The sequence below is a fragment of the Taeniopygia guttata genome, chromosome 1 (assembly GCF_048771995.1).
Source record: "Taeniopygia guttata chromosome 1, bTaeGut7.mat, whole genome shotgun sequence".
Classification (NCBI taxonomy): domain Eukaryota; kingdom Metazoa; phylum Chordata; class Aves; order Passeriformes; family Estrildidae; genus Taeniopygia; species Taeniopygia guttata.
Genome location: NC_133024.1, coordinates 21,513,697 through 21,520,621, shown reverse-complemented (window position 1 = coordinate 21,520,621; position 6,925 = coordinate 21,513,697).

Below are 6,925 nucleotides of genomic sequence, written 5' to 3'. Positions count from 1 at the left end.
GGGTGGGGGGTAGTCCTAATACAAACGTGTTTACTCCAACAAATATTCAATATCACATATATCATATTAGAAATGGCACGATTTATATCTACTACACATAACAACACAAAGAAGGCTACACAAAGAAAGAACAAAACTGGAATAAAATACCATGATCTCTGAGTGTTCCTACTCAGAATTCATTTTGCAGGGGCCTGAAAGGTCACGCAGAGATAGGGTCCTTTGCATGTAAAACTAAGATACTTCTAAGTCACATTTTCAGCTCTTTCTCCCCTTGTCTACCTCAGAAAAAAACTGGCTTTGGTTCAACCCATTCCCATGACCACCAAGTGAATTACAGCTACTGCCATTCTCACATAAAAGATCAGTTCAGCCCTGACCTCAGACTTACCCCATGGGCCTGTGCAGAGTTATTATGAGTGATTAGTTCAGATCTTCCCCTCCAGCATTTCACAGTGATGCTATGAACTGTTGGTCACAGACTATGTTGGAGAAAGCCATGTGGGAACTTTTCTAAAGATACCAAAATTCTCTGAAGGTGAAACCCACTCCCCATCCATAACAGAAAGTTTGCATGACAAGCATCACAGCTGATCTCTTAACACTGCCCAGTCAGACGCCTACAGTCACACCCCTGGAAAACCACATTAAGCCCCGGGTTAGTAGTCCATGGATTTTTAAAATGCTTCATCTGTCTGCCAGTTCTAAACAGTGTCCCATGGTTTTAACTGAGATAAAAGTAACCAATCCTTACATGGAAACAGGCTTTGTTTTGGACTTTCAAAATTAAAAAAATGGGGCTGGGGCCTCTGTTGTACCTCTTTTCAGATTATAAAAAGGACCTCAATAATACTTCGAATGGTCTTTGTAAATTCTACTTTTAAATGTAACATTTTTCCTCTCTGTTTTATCTTGGCAGACTTTTTCAATGCTTCAAAAATCATCTGAAGCTACACATTTTGAGACCAAACTTAAAACAAGTTGAACGACAGAAAGGGTAATTTATCATATACAAAATTCCTTATGTATTCAGTTTAGTAGCAATTGTACTCGAATGTTTAATGAGACCACTGGCGAAAAAGTCTCTTTCTGGAGGAGTCATAAAGTTTGAGAACATTTCTGTCTGTGCTGATCTGGTGATGACTGTTCTACCAAGAACGGTCTTCAGCTGTATCAGGTGGGAAACAACAAAAGCACAGAGATAGCCAGGTGTGAATTTAGCTCAAAGACTAAATATAACTATTATATTATTATTTAACATAAACTTTTATATTAAAGCCCACATACACAGGTGTGTGTATGAGTGATGAAAAGGGGATTAAGTTACTCAGCTTGACTTACAAAAAGGTTGTGGCAAAATGCTACTTGCAAATCTGTGAGGAGCTTCAACACTGACTCAACCTGAAGCATCTGGCTCTCTCCTGAATCAATGTCCCCTGAATTTCCTGTATCCTAAAATCTTTTAAAATTTCTTTTGGCAACTTCACCTTCAGACACTGTACCCTGACTGTCTAGGCTTAATACAGGACTGGAGCTAAAGATTTGGTATGGCTCTCAAGCTTATTTGCTAAAAGAGATAGTGGTAACAGCAACTACAGCAATAAGAACAGACTTTAGCAAAAAATACTCAAATAAACCACCTTGCTTTTAGCAGCAACATGATTGGAAAGGTACCATGCCCTGTTCTGACATGTGAAACTGCAATGGCAAACACTTCTCAACTTGGCTTTTCCTTATTTTAAGGATCCTGGAAGGGTCACTGTAATCACAACTTCAGGGATTTAAATTTTTAACACAAATGGTAAGAGTTATTACAACAGGGCAGCTTTTACATGTGGAGCTTTTGTATGTGGAGCAGGCTGGGGGGGAGCAATTATACTTCTGCTCTGACAAAAGCCTGAATTTGATTAGGATTAAACCATAGAGGAGGTTGTTCAATTTTAATGGGTCTGAAAAACAGCAATGAAAAAAGCATCAATTTCTGCTCATAAATTGTACGTGACTTCTTACAATATGTACGTAATAGTCAAGTTACCAGGTTCCTCATGCCCATATTTGAAGAATGGCTGTATCAGAACGGGTTAAATATCCCTTAGTAAATCTATTTGAAATTACTTCTGTGGAGAGTCTGTGGAAGTCTGTAATGATGGCAATTGCTTCTTGGGTTATTTAACACCAGAAAATTCTGGGTAGCCATTCTAGGATGTTTGTACAAACCCCTCTGAGTCATGCCTCCCCTTGCATGACTCAGCTCTTTTCCAGTATCCAACTTTTCCCTACTCGAAGGGAAGATGGGGAAGGTTTGTCACAAAGGTTTGTGACTGTTGCTTTTGAGCAGTTTTTGGGTGTTTTTTGATCTAGCAATGATGATTAATCTATGCAGCAGTTGTTTGTTAATTACCTGAAAACTGAGTTTTCAAAATAATAGATCTCAGACTCATAGAAGGAAAAGAGTTATCATGGCATCTAGATGGGCTCCCAAACTGAGAAAATTTGTTTAAGTTGTTTCATTACTAATGTTTCAGGGCAGCTTTCTTACCTTTTCCTCAGAGATTTTGTGACTTAAGTTTTGCTTTTCCTGTTTGCTTCTATTATTTAATCCATAATTTAATAATACATATGCTGGAAGGAAGCTATTACAAAAGCAATTCAAAGCCTTATATTAACTTGGAAAAATAACACTGTAGCAAGAGCTTTTTTTTTTCTCCACAGCAATACTCCAGGTGGTATCATATCAGAATTTTCTACAGCTACTTCCAAGGAGGAAACGGCTCCCCAGTATCACAGTATCTTAAGTAGTAGCTTCCCTTTTACATAATAAGAGCTACACAAAGTAGAAGCTGAACCAACATGTCTGTAGAGGAGTAGCAGGAAGGAAAAGGGAAGGGAAAGGTTGGGAAAATGTATGCTTTCCCAGGACTGGAGTAGGATTTTAAACTCCAGTCTAGATGCTGAAGTCTAAAATCTCTTTCTAGCCCTGAGGTACTGGTGGCCATTGAAGAGATCACTGGACCCACTGTGGAAATGGTTTTAACTTTTCCTGTTTTTCAAAATGGTGGTTAAAAAGGCTCAATCAAAATACTTAGAAAACGTCAAGTGAATGGAGATACACAAAATACCATTAATAGCAAGAAAACTTGACAGATTAACTCCAGCTTTCACAATATACATACATTATTCTGAAAGAAGATAATGTCTCTGAGCTAAAAAGTTGACTAGGATATATCTTTACCCCTTACAAAGCAGTCTTCCAGCAGCTTTGTCCTCCACAATACCAAGGCCTCTGTAATCTCATTTCAAAAATATAATGAAAGCACCCCAAATCCTCAAACTTTTATGGTAACTGACAGTGTAGGAAATTTACTTTTATATATATATATATATGTATATTTCCTGCATTTCAAAGTCTGAGGATCTGGGGTGCCTTTATTATGTTTCTGAATATATATATATATATATATATATATATATATATATATATATATATATGTTATAAATATATATAGCTGTTATAAATATATATAGCTGTTATAAATGAAAATTAATATGAAAAAATAAAGTATTTATTTTGCAATCAAATTCTATCTAGCCAGCCACAAGGAAAGAACAGAGCCGAGCCCGGGGTCGGCCCTGGGTGTGCGACAAGGAGTCAGCCTCAGCAGAGGTTTTCCTCCATGCCCACACACCTCCATCCTGGCACAAGCTGTTTTTATAGGGAAAGTTCCGCCTGAGGCCAAGATTTCAGCAATCAGTCTTTTCTTGTATTCAGAGTCCATATGTTAATAAGATTCTCTTTTTTTGGTGATGAGGGAGAACAATTCAGAGTTTGTTGAATCCCTTGATGAAATTTACGGGAATTCTGGAACGCTGTATTCACATGTATCTGCCTGAGAATTTCCATGATATCTATCTCAGGTCTTTCACGAGAACTATCAGCACCTGGGGTTTCTGTATCTCCCCAGACATGGCCCATCTCCTGGCAAGCTGTACCTTTTTACTTGTAAATCAGTTTCCAATCTACACCCGGTCTCGCCTGCGAGGGTGGGGGGGAATCCTAATACAAACATGTATACTCTAACAAATATTCAATATCACATATATCATATTAGATATGGTGCGAATTATATCTACTACACATAACATAGCCATGCTGCAAAGATGACAGGAAAAGTAATCTGTAATTTAGTTCAATTTACAGCTCCCAGATCATGCAGCCTCCCTGACTCATTCAAGCCACTCTTCTTTATCAGAACTGCCAGCATCACACTGAGACAGTATGCAATAAAATATGGAAAATATGTTCACAGAGTGTGACTTCAGGGATGATGTGAGCTGTCATGAAAAACACGGTGCAATGCCACGATGCAGTTCATAACCTTGGAAGCAGACATACATTGCTGCTACTAGTGCTGCAGCTTCTGCCATACCTGCTTTGTGTACAGAGGGTTTCAGGGCTCAGTATTACACACTCAGCCTCCTTCACCAACCCAAAATGCAAAGCTTCACTTCCAGCCACAGTCCTGAGTTATAGGAGATGGAATCTCTCCTATGCATCTAAATGGTGAAGTGCTGTGAGATAACATCCTCATATCCTCCCTCTGCCCTCAAATTGGGGTAAAAACTGGCTGCCTGTGAACCAGTCCTGTGCAAACACAGGAACTTAAACAGCACAACTACTCCAATAAAACCACATAACACTACTTTCATGCAACTCACTTTTGTAAACAGATCTAGTTGCACCTGCCACTGACCAAGCCTGAATGCTCTTTTCTCATTGCAGCTTTAATATCTTTATGCTTGCCAAATAATAAATAAAACGTTACCATTCTTTCTCCTATTTCAGCATAGAGCTTGGGCTGGCTGCTGTTATTTATTCAAATAATACTTCTGTATCTGTGATTTTAGTTCAAAGCACTGAAATCTTTCTGCATTTCATGCCTGTATCATGGCATGGCAAGAGAATACTGCAGCATTTCTTCTGATGGCTCCAAAGCACTAATAACACCTGTATCACTTAGTAATGGTGCATCTAGTACCTTCAGCAGGAGTGAAACACAGAATAATTAAAGTTGGAAAGAAGATTCCTCTTTAGTCCCAACCATGTTAAAAGTTGAGCTAACTCCAAAGTTAGGCAAGGGAGGCAGAATACCAAGAATAATCACTTCTATCTGTCACCACTGGGCAGGACAGAAATTAATTTTTTTTATGTGGATTAAATTCAATATTTCTAAGAGCTGATAAGGAAAACAATTACCATACAATATAGATTCCACAGTGAGGAACTAATAATGTCAGAATTATCTTAGCACCTCATATTTACTACGCCATTGACACTTTCTGCTTTTCTAAAATTGGATATGCAAGGCATGCAGCTGATGTTTTTAAAGTAAAGTTAAAGGGTAGGTAATTTCAGAGAGGGAATGATTTTTAAATAACAGGGTTTTCTTGCAGTGCAAACTGTAGCAGAAGACAACCAAAACACTAACCTGCAGATTAATTTGCAGCTCAAAACCACTAGCTTTTGAAAAGAGACACCTCAAAGCTTCACACACATGTCAAAGGTAGGCAAAGACTGCCTACTCTCCACAGAGCCTTCCTTCCACATTTTCCTTCCCTCTTGCCTGTAATATTGTGGGTTATGTAAGAACTTTGTTAGGAGGAATGGTGCTTATAAAGGGTTATGTGAGGTGAGGATCATATGTATATGGGAATGTGGTTCTTCCTGCTAAAACTTCTTCCAGAATGCCTCTTGGGCATATACAGCAGCGCTCAGAACTCCCTGATGTGACTGTGTGTTTAAGGAAGTAAGAGGGAAAAAAATACACTATTGAGTTATCTGAAAAACTCATGTGAGATTGTGCAGCTTGTGCACTCTGGTGTCATCAGATAACTAAAGGGTTTTTTAATCTTAAATTTCCACTCTCTTAAGACATTGGGTACGGGTGTCCTCCACTGGTACCTAGGATCTAGAGGGCAGCTCCCAGGAAAGGGCTCTTCTCTGCTGCCTCCATAGCCCCCTTCCCCAGGCATCTGGGGCTGCTGCAGCTGGAGCTGAGGCACTGAGCCATGCCAGCAGATCTCACCATGCGTGGTGCATGTGGCTCTGCACTGGCTGTGAGCACAGACAACTGAAATCTTGCTGCACTGCTCAGGAAAAGATCCAACCACCACCTACAGTTCTGTTGAACAAGGCTCTGCTCTCTGCTACAAGAAAAGCTATTAGCTAAAGGCACAAAAGCACATCATCTGGCTGATGAGGCAGTTTTGAGACCTGAGGTTTGTTAGTAAATGCACCTTATGGTCCTGCAAAAAAATGACCAGGCAGGATGAGTTTGGAGGTCCCTAGAGAGGGACAAGTCCATTTATTTTCACAGGTCTTTCTGTCAGTACCAGCAACAGAATAAAACCTCATAAACATTTTTTTTTCTTTTCTTTTCCTTTTTTTCTGTGCGTGGTCCAAATGCGGCAGAGAGGTAATAAAAAGTTTTGAGAAGAAGCTTGCAGCAAGAAACAGTCTTTGGATTTCACTAAAAGAGACAGAATATGAATCTGCAGCTGTTCCAAGGGTCTCATATATTATTAATAACACAGCAGAGGCAACATAGGCATATGTAGATTATGTCAGATTGACTTTGGACCGTCTTACTTATTAAAACATGCTCAAGTCTCAGAGTTTTCTATGGGTCAAGTACACAGTTAAGTAAAGCACACCATTCCAGACTTTCCCGAAAAGAGTGGGCTCCTGATGAGGATGTTGCATATAAACACTTTCCAAGTGGCAAGTAGGTTTTGAGTTCGCAGCACAGCAGTTCCTCAGCAGCAGCTTTGTGTCCCTAGCCCCTGATAAAATCAAGGTAGCTTCAAGGCCCTTGCTCAAAGATTTCAGTAGGCTCTGGTCACGCAGGAAGCTTTTCTCATTGTAACT